Raw genomic sequence first — 17,225 nt, 5'->3', positions numbered from 1 at the left:
TTTTAAATTCACCAATAAAGAGTGAGCCTGTGAAAACCTACGGCCCTACCTTTGATCCCAATAAAAACAGACCCCTAGGACCATGAGTGTTTTCTCTACCAATATACCTTGCTATGTGACCTCAGGTGTGCTGTATGGCCCGAGGTCCTATAAAGAATAAATCTGATTTTTTAAAGGTTTCCTGGAGGTTACTGCAAAAAGGATTCTTGAAATCATAATAAGAACCACAAGGGGTGGTCCAAACACAACAATGCTTATTGACAGGCTAAGACCAGCACAAAACAAATCATTACTAGCTAGAATACCAATTAGCCAGAATACCAATACCAAGAGTCAAAATTTTGAATATAGATGTCAATGACTTCCAAAATACTATTTTAATTGAGGTAGAGTCAGTTAAATTTATAAATGACTAAATATTCATTGATTTGTCTATTTATTCATATTTTTATTAGAAAACCAATTTTTAATCTTGGGATATACTGAGGTGATGATGCATTATCCTTTCACTTAAACTTAGCATCTTCTTTAGAGGAGTTCCAAACACATTGCTATCTGAATAAGATATTTCATTTGGTCAATTGAATTGTTTTCACCAGCTAAGTGAAATTATCAGAGTCTGGGATAGGGTCTTACATTCCAGTGGTTTACTTTTAAAGTGATCCAAAGAAACAGAGGCAGGGAACTGGGTGGCATGAAATGGGGGAAGAAGTTCAGGTAGTGGTTACATTATCAAGCTGGTCCTTGCTGTGGGCTACTGGCACTTGATCCAGTTCTCATGAACTCTGTGGAAAACAAACAAACAAACAAACAAACCTTAAAACTATTTATTCCCACTTTCAATTTTTAAAGACTGTGTTATATAAGCATTCTCCACACATGTACTTCCATATTTGCACATGAGCCAAATTGGAAGAGCAGGTTTCTTTCTTTCTTTTTATTTATTTATTTATTTATTTATTTTTTTGGAAGAGCAGGTTTCCACTAGACAAAGTATTGGTCAACTACAAAATGTATAAAATAATACAGGATAGATAGTAGAACAAGCTACATTTCTTTTTGCTACAACAGATCCAAGTCAGGCATTGATTTTCATCATTTTTTTTTACTACCTTCCAGTCTGTATTTCCTTCAAAGTCAGGGCTTCAATAGTTCTAGTACCCCTAATCTTATCCTGAAGGGATAAATGTTTTATCATTTTTAGTGTGCATTTGCTGAACTTGTCTGTTTACAGTAGTCACTAGGCAAGAAACACCAAGAGATTAGTCCCTTGACTTTTATATCTACTCTTCAATTCTTCTATTTAATAGCAACCCTACTTCCTTAGGTTACTTAGAATCAATTGTTCCATCCATAGCTTAATTATTTTCTTTGCCTTCTAGTCTATTGACAAATCACATAGCTCAAATGGCTGTATGGTTGTCATAGCTTCAGGTTCAGTAAACCTCTTATTCTGTGCCCCAATGAAAGATGACTTCCTCTAGGAATAATTACTTCCAATTTGGTATAACCCAAATTGTTCATACAGAATGCATAAATTCTACAATAATTGTAGGAAAGATGGTGTAAAGTTTGCACCCTTTGCTTGCTAGACCCATGTATTCTTACTATGTTGGACACAGCTCCATATATAAGTTGTTGGTACAGTGCAAATATTATATATTATAATATTATATATTACATTATATATTATAATATTATGTATTATGTTATAATAATATAAGTAATATAATATAAATATTATATATATTATGAATATATTATATATAAGGACAACACCATAATTTCAGGATGTGCACCAAATGAGTGCTTTAGGCTACTTTTAGTAGAACATTCCAGCATTCTATTGGTCTAGCTATTTTATGACACAGTACATAAGATGACAAGAGTTCCTATGGCCATGTACCTACACCTGCTCCTCCTTTCTAGTGAACAGTTTCTTGGGCTGGGATGACTTTATTCAGGGTTTCGTGTTGTTATATTGGACAGCCTACAACCATCTGAATGTTCACACCAGCAACCACATAGCAAACAGGATAGACAAATCCACATTAAAGTAATTGCCAATTCTGATAAACAAAAAAGTACTAACCCCTCAAAATGTCTGTTTGGATTCCTAAGGGGACAGTGAAAGAATGAGTGTTCAGTTCAGGTCCTTACTACTGGCACACTGGGCTATCAGCAAACAAGTAGGTGTATTAACCTTAGTGAAAAGGAGATAATCTTTGGGGCCAGTGCTGCAGGTTGAGAAACTTGGCTTTAGAGGCTTCATTGGCCTTATGAATAGATCACTATCACTAGGTGAGCTATTCCATCAATAAGTAATCACATCATATTGAAGAGTTTATGAGGACTAAGTAATCTACATGCATTGTTTTATTTTCACATGTATTAAATAGGATATTGCCATTTCAAATAGAAGAATCTAAATGAGTTTTCACTAAAGCAGCAAAGGAAAAACATCTTTTATGAAGCCTATCCTGTTAGAATATATATGTATTCAATGTATACATAAGAGTTTCTTGCTTACATGAAGTAAAGAAAAAGCGTTCAGGGAAAGTATTATATGAAAATGTTGAAGGAAATCCATATTTTTAAAAGTATTTTTCTTAGAATTTGAACACAAAATACAATGATGGAAAAGATTATTCTTTTCCAGGCATTTAGAGACCATTATCCTTTAGGATATCTACAAAGAGCTGAGACTGATCAAAGCAAATACAGATAAGTTATTAAGTAAGTATATCCATGGACAGATGGTGTAAGAGGGAGGTGTTTCTAAACAGGAAGGGAAATGAAAAAAAATCTTTTGCACTAAATCATGCCCTGTGTGTCAAATAAAATACTTTCATGTGTTGACAAAGGGTCTTTTTGACTGATGAATTCTGTTGTGGTTTATATGTTGCTACCTAACTCTGTCATTCAGCTAATACTCATCACCTATCAGCAAAATTAGAGTTTCTGCACTCAATTGACCCTTCTTTTTCAAATTTAGTGGTTTATTTGTATCATTGATGATTCCTGTTTCTATGAAGGGCAATTTGATAAACCTCGGAAAAATGATAGATTGTGTTTCTCTCTCCTCATCTATCTCAAAATCAATCCTTAATTTTTGTACTGTTATTTTTTATCCCTTTTGAAAAGAGCAACCCCAATATATGTTTCCAAAGTGTGTGAGCTGTAAACTAATCCATGTAAGGATTCTTTATTGTCTACTATATGCTAGATACTTTATTGACATCAATGAACAAAACAACAAGCTCTATTTTAGATTTTTATAATACGTAACAAGTGGCACAAGTATAAGAAAAAATATTTAGAAAAATGAAGAGCAGGGGAAAGGTTATCTGGAGTTCAGAGAGAATAAAGAGAGTTGCAATTTTATATAGTTAAATCAGGATTGGGGTAGTAACACAAAAAGAAAACAAAGTTCAATTGTTAAGTATATTTGAAAAGAACTGCTATCATTTGTTCTTGTCAGAGATCCAAAATGTCATTAGTGAAATTACACATTTGAGAATTACCATAGTGAGAAATGTATTTCACACCTTAAAATCCAATTGTTCACAAACATCTGACTCTGTTTCAAGGACTTTTCTATTACTGTGCATGTGATAAAAATTATTCATTATCTTATCAGCTTTCCCCATGCTTCCCTGGCTCTCCATGTTTTTTTCCAGCTGCACTTCTCACTGATTCCTAAAGATAGTACAGTGATAGTCTAGTTCTTCAATTATTGTGGAAAATAAAATAAGCGAACATGTAGAGAGAAGTCATATACAACATGACTGCAAGAGAAATAAGTTAGGTCCCCTCCACAGTAGAAATGAAGAAGAGGAAGGAATGTGAGACAAATGTGGTCAAAGTGAATTTACCAGAACCTCCAGGGTTTGTCAATGTGTTTAGTGAGTAGTCCCTATTCAAAGAATATATAAAAATAGTCATTGCATGAGTGGATAAAATGTCCTGAAAACTTCAGCACACAATAAAAGAAATTTGGTAGAATTCTTTTCAAATTTTACAGTGATCAGAATTGTCTTTTCTTTTTTTTTAAGGGCTGTTTTATACTCACAGCAAAATTGGGGGAAGGTACAGAGATTTGCCATATACCACTTGCTCCCATGCGTGCATACCCTCTCCTATTAACAACATTTCACAGTTTACATTAGGAATCACTCTTGGTATATTCTATGGGTTTAGACAAATATATAAGGACATGTATTGACTACTATAGTGTCATACAGAATAGTTTTACTAACCAAGAAATCCTCTACACTCTGCCTATCCATGTTTCCCTCCCCGCTAACTCTGGAAACCACTGATCATTTTACTGTCCCCATAGTTTTGTCTTTCCTAGACTGTCCTACAGTTAGAATCACACAGCCTGCAGCCTTTTTAGATTGGTTTATTTCACTTAGTGATATGCATTTAAGGTTTTCCCATATCTTGGTAGCTCATCTGTTTTTGACACTGAATAATATTCTATTGTCTGGATGTACCAAAGTTCACTTATGTTTTCACTTACTAAAGGACATCTTGGTTGCTTCCAAGTTTTGGTAATTTTGAAAAAAGCTACCATAAAAATTTGTAGGCAGATTTTGGTGTGGACATAAGTTTCCTGCTCGTTTAAGTAAAACCAGAGTGTGATTACTGGAACTTATTGTAAAGGTTTGTTTAATTTTGTAAAGAATCACTGTACATACTGTGGTCTTTCAAAATGGATTTACCATTTTGCACTACTGACAGTAATGGGCGAGAACTCATGTCACTTTCCATCCTTTTGTTTTCAGGGTTCTGGATTTGGACTAGTCTAAAAGGTGTACAGTGCGATCTCTTTGTTTTAAAATGCATTTCCCTGGTGACATACAGTGTAGAGCATCTTTCCATGTGTTTATTTGCCATTGCATACTTTCTTTGGCGAGGTATCTTATAAGGTCTTTGTCCCACTTCTTAATAAGGCTGTTTGTTTTCTTGTTAAAGAGTTCTTTGTATATTTTGGGTGGCAGGGTTTTGCTTTTTTTTAATTAAATAATTATTTTGTAAATATTTTTTTCCTGGTCTGCGGTTTGTCTTCTCATTCTCTTGGCTTTCTTTATTAGAGAATTTAAAAAAAAAATTAATGGAGTCCAGTTTCCAATTCTTTCTTTCGTGGGTTGTGTCTTTGAGGTATCTAAAAAATCACCACCAACCCAGTCATCTGGATATTCTGTTATCTTCTAAAGTTTTATGGATGGTGTTTTACATTTACATCATCAACCCATTTTTAGTTAATCTTTGTGTCTAACTTCATTTTATAACATGATATCCAATTGTTCAACACAATTTGTTGAAAAAACTTATTTTTATGTATTACATTGCCTTTGTTCCTCTGTCATAAACTAGTTGACTATATTAATGGGGGTCTATTTCTGGGCTCTCTATTCTGCCCCATTGATCTATTTATCTATTTTTCTTCAATACCACCAGTCTTGAATGGTGTAGCTTTATAGTAATTTTTGAATTCAGGTAATGTCGCTCTTTATTTTGTTCTTCTCTTTCAATACTGCATTGACTATTGTAGGGTTTCTGCCCCTCCATATAAACTTTGGAATCTGTATGTGAATCAGATCAGATTCATCTCACCATATAAACTTTATAATCCTTGACAAGTTACTTTGTGAATATTGGCCACAAAACAATTTGCTGGGATTTTGTATAGGACTGTTTTGGATCTGTAGATCAAAGATCTCTTCATTTATTTAGTTCTTTGATTTCATTCATCAAAATTTTATAATTTTCCTCATATAGATTTTTAATTTAATCTGAGGTTTTTAATGACATTACCAAAAACAAGTTGTCACACTGAAGGAATATTTATTAAAAAATTATTCATAAAAGAAAGGAAGAGAAAAGATGACAAAATCTTTTACCCCAGCTATGGAAAATTATGTTATCAAATTTTTGTCATGTTACTATAAAAAAGAATGAAATTTTACCATTTGCAATAATAGTATAATTATTTTTAATTAACCCTTTATATACCTTCCTTCTGTGTTGGCAACACTTTCACACTTTATTATTAGATTTTTCTTTACATGATGAAAATTTGATAGCATAATTTTCTATAGCTGGAATAAAAGAACTAGAGGGTATTATACTAAGTGAAATAAGTCAGTTAGAGGAAGACAAATAACATATGATTTCACCCATATGTAGAATTTAAGAAACAAAAAAGATGAACATAAGGGAAGGGAAAAATAAAATAAGATGAAAATAGAGAAATACAAACCATAAGAGACATTGAGTTCTAGGAAACAGACTGAAGATCACTGGAGAGGAGGTGAGTGGGGGATGGGGTCAGTGGGTGACAGGTGTTATGGAGGGCACATGATGTGATGAGTACTGGGTGTTACATGCAACTGATGACTCACTAAATTCTACCTCTGCAACTAATAATACAGTACATGTTAAATAAATTGAATTTAAATTAAAAATTTATACTATCTGTACATTGTAAGATAATCTTTTTTATTTGACAAATTTTAAATATTGTGTATATTTGTGATTTTTTTCCTAAATAAGTATCCACTTATATAACTAATTACATATTTTTCCCCAAAAGAAAGCTCCTAAAAATGGTATAGCTCAGGCCTAGCAAGATTTATATCTATCCTTATTAAGCAGATAGCATCTATGAGGCCCACTCACTGATGATGTATGGAGGCATCACTCAAATTTCATCAGCAAAATAAAATAATTTAGCTGATAATATGCGTGCTATTTGGACCCTCTACACACCATTTGAACCAACTATTACATAGTTAGCCATAACTTTCAGGCTTTGTGTAACATAAACATCTTGTAAATACAGAGATTCTAGGCAGAAATTGAACACAGACCATTAAAAGTTTAGACATATGACATGCATTAGCCTAGTTATGCCATTACCCACAGGCCATGCCTTTCCTTGACCCTACAAGTTCTTCCAAAATCTTGATCTGTCTAAAAGCAATTAAGGACTCTTCTTTTGAATCTGTATTTTTCAAAATGAAATCTAACAGGTAATCATAGTTGGAAATCTAAAAGTATTTAAGGTATTTATTTTTTAAGATGAAAAAGAACTATATGCAATGATAGTCATTCTATACTTCTGTTTTATTTTTTTTATTTCCCCCCAAACTCAAAGAAATTAACTGTTCTATACTGGTACATTAATAGTTTCAAATATTCAATTTACTCAATTGACTTTTAATTGTCTCTCTCTTTTTCTCATGACATTCATTGTGTGAGAAAACTAATCATTGAAAATCATTATGCATTTAAAGGTGGTTGAGTCAAATTCTGTATATTATGAACACGGCATAGTAGGGCAGTTAGTAGCTCTAGCTGGGAACAGCTTTTTGGAAATTAACCAATTAAAGATTTTTTTTTTGTACTTCCTCAGAAAAATGTATCAATTTTAAGTGATTGTATATCCTTGAATTTGAAATTAATATAAGGAAACTAATTGGCAAGCCTTAATTTGAATAATTAAAAGTATTTACATATAATTTATAAATGATAATATAACAAATATAATCAGATATAGTTATAAATTAAAAATTATTATACCAGAAATTTGCATGCTGAATAAGACATAATTCTACATCATATAATATTCTATGTCATACAACAATAAATAGTGGTAGTAAATGGCAAGAGTAAGTTGTTAGTTATACTGTTATGAAGAATGATGTTAGCATTTATAAGTTCAATCTCTAAAATTTCTAAATATTTTAGTAACTTATTAATATAATTCTCAAAGACCACTTATATTTCTTTTATTTCTAGGTTTCTTCTTTATTTCAAACAAATAGATGTTTACTGAGCTCTATTATTTGGCCAAGGTCATCAGCAGGTCATTTTGGTTGGAAAATGAATGAGAGTGACAATGTTTGAGAATTACACCTGAGTTACGCACTAAAAGTTTGAAGTACATGGTGTGTTGAGCAAGGAGAAGGTAGGTACAAGAAAATGTTTTTTACTGCAATAATGCATTTTATTAAAGCCCATTCTATCTGATATTAAATTTATCACCTTTAATTTCTATTAGCTATCAGTCGCATGTATTTCTTATTTATTTTTTATGCAGTTAGGGAAAAATTTACTTTTATACTTCATCCTATTTAGCTCTACAGCTATTGAAACACTTGGAGTCATGCAAAGCATTGCATATTTTTACTTTCTTTTTATCCAACTTTCCCTACAGTCTTTGCTTGCTGCTTTAAATTGTATTGATGGTGCTTTCTTTAGTCCTATCCTTCACCTTACTCACTTGCCAATATGATAATACAAATAATATTAATAATAGATCACAGTGGATCATACTATGAATTGAGCACAATTCCAAGATATTTACATAGATTAAGAATTTAATTATCCGAATAACTCTGTGAAGTTGGGACCGCTATGATCTCCCCTCATTTTGCAAATGAGAAAGGAAGCAGTTGTCAGGGCTAAATTACTCCTATGAAAAAGTCTGCTCTTTACCTGCACTAACAAAGTTTAAAAACACCTCAAAAGGTTCCAGCCTCTGTAAATAACTTTCTCTGCCAGGAGAAAGTCTGTTACTCTTTAAAAAAATTGAAATATCAACCAACATATTATTAACAGTAACCATCATCCGGTCATTCATTGCTGGATATACAAAAAAGCTAAACAATTCTACCTAGAATCAGAAATTGAATCAGTCAATAGAAACAAACATAAGAATTGAAGATATGACAGAATTAGCAGAGGATAAGTTTAAAAGGGTTTTCTTAAATATGCTCAAACATCTTAAAGGTATTATTTTGGAGATTTCAGGTCAAAGCACACATTCACCATCCTTTTGGATTGGTAAATCCAATCCCTTTGGATTATGAAGAGTTGTCAAATGCCTTCCCACTTCTGTTCTGGAATCTACTTGCTAAAGGGGTATAAATATAACTCCTACACATGTGGGAATCTGCTTCTCCTGAATAAAATTCCCAGAATTCTTTTCTGCTTTGGTAGCTCAAGATATGCTTAAATAAATCCTGTAAATCCAATAAATGATATTGCTCATTTTCTAGAGTTTTTATTGGTAGAATCGATTTTGATTACCATTATCATTCCTAAAAATGGAGATCTACCCTTAAATATTAGTAGACATGTGATTTTATTTTATTTTTTTTAAGGATTTTGTTTATTTATTCATAGAGACACAGAGAGAGAGAGAGAGAAAGAGGCAGAGACACAGGCGGAGGGAGAAGCAGGCTCCATACAGGGACTGTGGGACTGGATCCCAGGTCTCCAGGATCACACGCCAGGCTGCAGGCCTCACTAAATCCCTGTGCCACAGGGGTTGCCCTAGCCATGTGATTTTAGAAGGCTTGATATTGATATTTTAGTCACCCACAACTGCCAAACGAAAGAAACTTAAGATTCTGTAAATCTAATAACCCTTTCTGTGTTTCTATGTTGTTTATTCTTTTATTGCTATGTTGTTTCTTTATACTTCCAAAATCTTTGTTTGTATATTGTTTATATTATTTATATTTTCCTTTTTTAATTATAAATAAATGTTAGTGATTTGGTTGCCATTATTTCTACCATCTTATCTGTATCCTAGATTTAATTAGTGTTCTCAGTTACATGTTTCCTGTTTATTAAAAATGAGGAATGACAAATAACTACAAAGTGCATAAAGTGTAATATCCTTAAATTTACAGTTTAATGATGTTATCATGTGTTTACTTCCATGTGTCAACCACTGAGACAACATATGGAATATATAAGAATCTCATAAGGTGCCTTATACCTTTTCCCCATCTATAACCCTAAGATATCCACTATTACAACTTCTATCATCACTGATTAATCAAATAATTTACGTTAGTAAATATTGTCAATTAAATCACATACACTTACTGATTTTTTTACCTATCCTATCACCTACAAAGAGACATATGTGAGGGATATCTGGGTGATGCAATTGGGTGAATTTCAAACCCTTGGTTTCAGCTCAGGTCATGAATGCAGTGTTATGAGATCAAGTCCCACGTCAGGCTCTACACTCAGCTTGAGATCTGCTTGGAATTCTCTCTCCCTCTCTCCCTGCCTCTCCTGCTCATGTACTCACTTTCCCTTAATAAATAAATAAATAAATAAATAAATAAATAAATAAATATCAATCTTTAAAAAGAGAGACATATGCAAAAAATATCCACCATGGATTTGTGTATTAGAAGAAAATATTTATTACTTTATGTCATATATTTTGTTATATTTTTAGATTAATACTTAGCATTTTAGGTTAATACTTTGCATTGTTTTTTTTCTATTGAATGCCTATTACTATGTTTCTTTTCTGAATGATTTAAAGATTTTTCTCTTTGTTTTGGTTTCAGCATTATAACTGTGATGTATTTGTTTTGGTTTTGTATTTGTTTTGTATATTTGCATTTTTCTTCCTTTTTGGGGTGTTTTTTTGATGTCACTAGGTTTTTTGTATGTGTAGGTAGATACTTTTTTGCAATTTTAAAAAATCTTAACTTTATCTTTCAAATATTGACTCTGCTCCAATTATTCTCTCCACTTTTCAGTCAATGTGTTTATTCAATATACTATATTTATTTGTCTTAATAGTTCTCTCCATATGGATAATTTATATTAATATATATCTGAGTTTACTAACTTATCTTCTACTGTGTTCAGTCTGCTGTTAAATACAGCAAATGAGTTGAAAAATTCAATAATTGAAATTCCAAAAAAAAGTCACTACAGAGTTGCAACAGTAAATTTCAACCAGCAAGAAAAGGAATAAGTAAAATTGAAGAAATATTAATAAAGATTACACAATCTGAAGATAGAGGTCATACAACCTAAAAAACAGAGAGAAACAAGAATGGAGAAGCAGAGACCCAGAGAATAGTAAGATACCAATGTATACTAACATATGCATAACTGGAGGACAAGAAGAAAGAAAGAGAAAGGAAAAGAAAATATCTTCAAAGAAATAACACTGAACACTTCATGAATTTACTGAAAAACAATAACCTACATATCCAGAAAGCTTAGTGGGTTCCAAGTAGGATAAACACAAAGAGAGTCACAAACATTAAAATAAAGTGCTAAAACTCAAGTACTAGGGAAAAAAAATCTTGAATAAAACAAAAGAAAAAAAAAACAACTCTTTTCTTACAAGGGAATTCCAATAAGATAAACAGTAATTTTCTCAGCAGAAACAATAGATTCCAGAAATCCATGAGATAACCTATTCATAGTGCTCAGAGAATAAACTGTCAACCTTGCAAGTATCTTATATCCAGAAAGGACATTTTTCAAAAATGAAGGTAAAATAAAGACTTTCTTAGATCAACAACAGCAGAAAACTTATTGTTAACAGATCTGCCTTAAGATAAGTAGTAAGGGAAGTTCTGCAGGCAAAAAGCAAGAGATCCGAGATAGTAATTCAAGTCCAAATAAATAAATAAATAAATAAACAACCACCAGCAAATGTTATCATGTAAGTATAAAAGTCAAATGAATTTTTACCCTTTCTAGTTAATATTAAATTGTAGAGAATAATATATACTTAATTTACTGTTGGGCTCATAATATAAATGCAATATATGTGAGATATATTGCAAACAATAGCACAAAGGAGTTGGGTGGGAGCAAATCTTTACTGAGGCAAGGAAATGACAAAAATACATGGTGTATGTTGAATTTGAAACATTAAAAACTGTAATACATATAATAATAATACATAAGAGGGAAAAGGAATAGTAGTGCATAAGAGTAATGTTTCTATATATTTCTGGATTGAGCCACTATGAGTCTGAAGCTTATTCTGATTAAGTTAGGATGTATATGGTTAACCATACAACCACCAGTAAGAAACAACAACAACAACAACAAAAAAAAGCAAAAATAAAACAGAAGGAAAAGTCTCAAAAGTGGAGTGAAAAAATCAGCAATAAAAATACATATATACATTAGAAAATTATTTAATGCAGATAAGCAGTAAAGGAAGAATAGAGAAATATAAATCACATAGAAAACAAAGTATAGAATAGCAGATGTGAATCTAACAATATCACTAACATTACAAATGGAGGAAACAACCACATTAAAAGCCAGATATTGTCAGACTGGATTTAAAAAATAATTCAACAGTTGGCTGTCTTTAGGAGGCACAGTAAAGTTTCAAATATACAGATACAGTCATACCTTGCAAGTTTAGTTCCACTGCCATAAAATGAATATTGCAATAAAGTGAGTCAAATGAAGATTTTTGGTTTTCCAGTGCATGTAAAAATTATGTTTACATTACACTGTAGTCTATTAAGTGTGCAAAAGCATTATGTCTAAAAATAAGCATTTGTATACCTTCATTAAAAATACTTGAAAAAAATACTTGATTGCTAAAAATTGCTAACAATTGTATGTGCCTTTGTCAAGTCATAATCACTGATCACAGTAAAAGATGTAATTAAAAAATTTGAAATGTGAACATTACCAAAATGTGACACAGAAATAGGAAGTGAGAAAATGTTGGAAAAATGGTTTCGATAGACTTACCACAAACCTTCAATTTGTAAAAACCATATCTGTGAAGCTCAGTAAAGCAAAGGACACTAAAAGAAGTATGCTTTGTACATAGATGGAAACATATATATCATGCAAACAGTAAACACAAGAAAGCTGGAGTGGCTGAACTAAAATCAAAATAAGCTTGTTTTGGGCTAAATTTTGTTCTCCTGAAATCCATGTATTGAAGTTCTAACCTCTATTATCTCAGAATATGACTTTTTTACTAGAGGAAATTGGACATACAGGCAGACACCAAGGTCACACCAGGACAGAGGAAAGATTGTGTGAGGACCCAGATAGAAGGAAGCCATCAGCAAGGAAGAGGGCTTTGAAAGAAACTAAACCTGCTAACATCTTGGTCTTGCCTCTAGAGCTGTGAGAAAATTAATTTCTGCAGTAAAAGCCACCCAGTGCAGTGATGGATTTTTTAGCACAGGCCTAGAATTAGAACAAATAATTAAAACAAAATATTATTAGAGATTGGTACATTTTACAATGATAAAATGGCCAACTTACAATAAGGATTTAACAATTACACATATGTAAGTATCTAATAAAAGCTGCAAAACATATAAAGCAAGAACTGACAGAAATAAGGAGGGAAAATAGAAAATTTAATAATAATAGTTGGAGATTTCAGTAACCCACTTCCAATGATCGATAGAACGACTAGAAAGATCAAGAGGAAAATAGAAGATTTGAACAACACTATAAACCAAGTTGACCTGACATCTATACAACACTCCACCCAACAACAGAACAGACTATTTTCAAGTGCACAAAGAATTTTTTCAATATATTCCATCTGTTAGGTCATAAAACAGACTTCAATAAACATAAGGATAGAAATTATAAAAGTATGCTCTTTGACCACAATGAAATTAAACTAGAAATGAATGGCAGGAACATTTTTAAGAAACACAAAAATGTGAAAATTAGAGCACATACTTCTAAGTATCCAAGGGGAGAAAGATGAAATCAAAGGGAGAATCAAAAATATTTGCAGATGAATGAAAATGCCACAGCATATCAAAATGTAAGGGGCACAGCTTAGTAATGCTTAATGGAAAATTTATAGATGTCAATACCTACCATAAGAAAGAGGAATTATTTCAAAGCACACACACACACACAACACACACACAGAAAACCAAGAGCAAACTAAACCTAAAATAAGCATAAGGAGGAAATAATAAAAACTAGAGTGAAAATCAATGATACAGAGAATAGTGAATATCAATGAAACCAGAAAAATCTGTTCTTTGAAAAGATCAACAAACTGATGAAAATTCTCCAAATAAACTGAAATGTATGCCCATACAAAATCTTGTACTCAAATGACGAGAGCAGCATTATAGTTAAAACGTGTAAGTAACTCAAATGTTCCCTAAGAGATAAATGGGTTAAATTAGTGTATACTTTTCATACTACCATGTATTATTCATCTATAAAAAAGCAAGAAAATACTGCTGCATGCTGTAACATTTATAAATCTTGAAACATTATGCTTACTGAAAGAAGTCCGGCACAATGGCCTCACACTGTATGACTCCATTTATATGAAATTTCCAGAATAAAATAATCTACACAGACAAAAGTTTAGTATTTGCTTAGGGGTGTAGGGATATATGGTAAGACATGCTACAGAAAAAAAAAATGTACAAGGTTTCTTTCTGAAGCGATAAAAATGTTCTGCTTTACTGTGGTAATGGGTGCACATATCTATGAAATGGGTAAATTATATACTACTATGTGAACTATATTTCAATAGTGCTGTTAAATTTTTCCATTTAATTCTTAAATAACAAATCTGCCTGCAAACTTTTAATTGTGCCATTTTTCTTATGTTTAAAAATTATTTTAAAATATTTTAATCTGTTTTGTAGTCAAAATTTCATATTTTTAAATTTGTGATTGAATTTATCCTTCCTTCCTTCCTTTCTTTTTTTTTTTCAAGATTTTATTTATTTATTCATGAGAGACACATAGAGAGAGGGACAGAGACATAGGCAGAAGGGGAAGCAGGCTCCATGCAGGGAGCCCACTGTGGGACTTGATCCTGGGACTCCAGGATCATGCCCTGAGCCTAAGGCAGACGCTCAACTGCTGAGCCACCCAGGTGTCCCCCTTCCTTCCTTTCTTATGACCTTCACTCATAATAAATTATTTCTCTGTATATTTTTTGAATTTACATTTCAAGTTTATATTAATAGGAATTTATAGATATGTATTCTGGGTCAAAAGTATAATCCTCCACATTAGATTGTACTGTCTTTCACTAGGTGCCTCATGGATGTGCCAGAGGTATTCAGATCCAGGACTCAATACAAATATTAAAAGGTGCTCAAATTAAGTAGCAATCATGGGAATGCTATTTAATTTTTTGTTGTTATTTCAAGTTGTTACTTAAATTTTTGTTAATTAACATATAATTTAATATTGGTTTCAGGAGTAGAATTTAATAATTCATCACTTATGTACAATACCCAGTGCTCATCACAAATGCCTTCCTTAATCCCCCTCACCCATTTAGCTCATCCCTGGCCCACCTCTGCTCCAGCAACCCTCAGTTTGTTTTCTATAGTTAATAGTCTCATTTGGCTCGCTCTCTTTTCTTCTTCCCTCTCCTATGTTCATCTGTTCTGTTTCTTAAATTCCACATGTGAGTAAAATTATATGTTATTTGTCTTTCTCTGACTTATTTCATTTAGCATAATACACTGTAGCTCCATCCTACATTGTTGCAAATGACAATTTGTTCATTTTGATGTCTGAGATATTCCCATTATGTGTGTCATACATGCACATACATACATATATACCACATCTTCTTTATTTATTCATCGGTCGATGGACATTTGGGCTCTTTCCATGAGTTGGTTATTGTTGATAATGCTGCTATAAATATCAGCGTGCATGTGCCACTTCACATCTGTATTTTTGTATCCTTTGAATAAACACTCTTGTTGTACAATTGCTGGGTCATAGGGTAGCTCTATTTTTAACTTTTTGAGGAACCTCCATACTGTTTTCAGAGTGGTGTACCAGTTTGCAAGAAAAGTAAAACCCTAACTTACCATTTCAAACCCATGATGGCCAGTTTTGTTTTTTCTCGAATTCTAATAACATTAAGTGTTGATAGGGATGTAGGGAAATGATATAATTCAATCCTCACTAGTTGGAGTATAAATTTTTACAACCACATGTTTCAACATACATTAACCAGAAATTCATTTGGGGAGCTTACATTAGAGAATAGCTATTGCCTATGAGTAATTTTCTGTAACTCAGAAACACTGAAACAACTTAAGAGACTTGGCACATATAATGATTTTTATACACGGGATGGAAATATTACAAAGCACTTAAAATGAGTGAATCAGATATAAATACATTAAAATGAATTGGAAAATTCCCAAAACAATGATTTTCAAGGAAAATGGAAAATTGCAAAAAATGATGTACAATCTGATACCATTTTATTATTTTAGGGAAATTGTGTGTATATATACACACAAGTTTAAATTATTAATTGCAGTAATGGGAACCAAATTCCACTCAAGAGATAAGAGATTATGGTGGTAGTTATATCTGAACTATGCAAAGAGAGAAAGCAAATAAATACAAATATATTATTTCAATATAATCAAATATATATCTGGCAAAATATTAAACTCAGGTAATAGGCAGCCAAGAGTTGTTTTTTTTTTTCTTTTTAAGGATTTATTTATTTATCTTACAGGAAGCAAGAGTGGGAGAGTCAGAGGGAGAGGGAGAGAGCCTCCCTTTCTGCTTAGCATGGAGCCTGATATCAGGTGAGATCTCAGGACTCTGAGAACATAACCTGAGCTGAAATGGAGTCGGATGTTTATTTTGTTTTGTTTTGTTTTTAAATATTTTATTTATTCATGAGAGAGAGAGAGAGAGAGAGAGAGAGAGAGAGAGAGAGAGGCAGAAACACAGGCAGAGGGAGAAGCAGGCCCCAAGCAAGCCCCATGCAGGGAGCCTGACCAGGACTGGATCATGAGTCTCCAGGATCAGGCCCTGGGCTGAAGGTGGCGCTAAACGGCTGAGCCACCCGGGCTGCCCAAGAGTTTGATGTTTGCACCACCCAGGCACCCCAGGCAGCCAGCTGTTCTATTTTATTTTCTCTAAATGTTTCTCCAAAAAATGGACAAGAAAGGATTTTCAGTTTGAAAGGTATTAAATATTAAATTTATTTGGAATGTAATCAACTTTTGTAGAAACACAAATTTTTATAGATATGATTTTAAAGAGTAACAATAAAATTGCTTACAAAGGGAGTTCTTAAACATTTAGCAATTAAAGAAAACAGAATTGCTTTCAATAATCAAAATCTAGAATTCTCAGTAATTCAAAATGTCATGGAAAAATAAAGTTTTCTCAGACTTGAAATATCTACTCTGCAGTTAGTCCAAGACTATTATATCTCGAGATTTCAGTACCCTATAAAAAAAAGCTAATGAAGAGACAAGTTTACCTATGTTTCACTTAACTAATTTTAAGTTGCTTTGATTTTCAGTTGTTAAAATACGAGGGTCTGACAAAATATATAGCCTATTTCCTCCTACTACTACATTAGAATAAAATAATAATATTGACAACTAATATTTGTCCCAGTACATGAA

The sequence above is a fragment of the Vulpes vulpes genome, chromosome 5 (assembly GCF_048418805.1).
Source record: "Vulpes vulpes isolate BD-2025 chromosome 5, VulVul3, whole genome shotgun sequence".
Lineage (NCBI taxonomy): Eukaryota > Metazoa > Chordata > Mammalia > Carnivora > Canidae > Vulpes > Vulpes vulpes.
The sequence above is the reverse complement of the archived record's forward strand: the minus strand, read 5'-3'. Positions refer to the sequence as shown.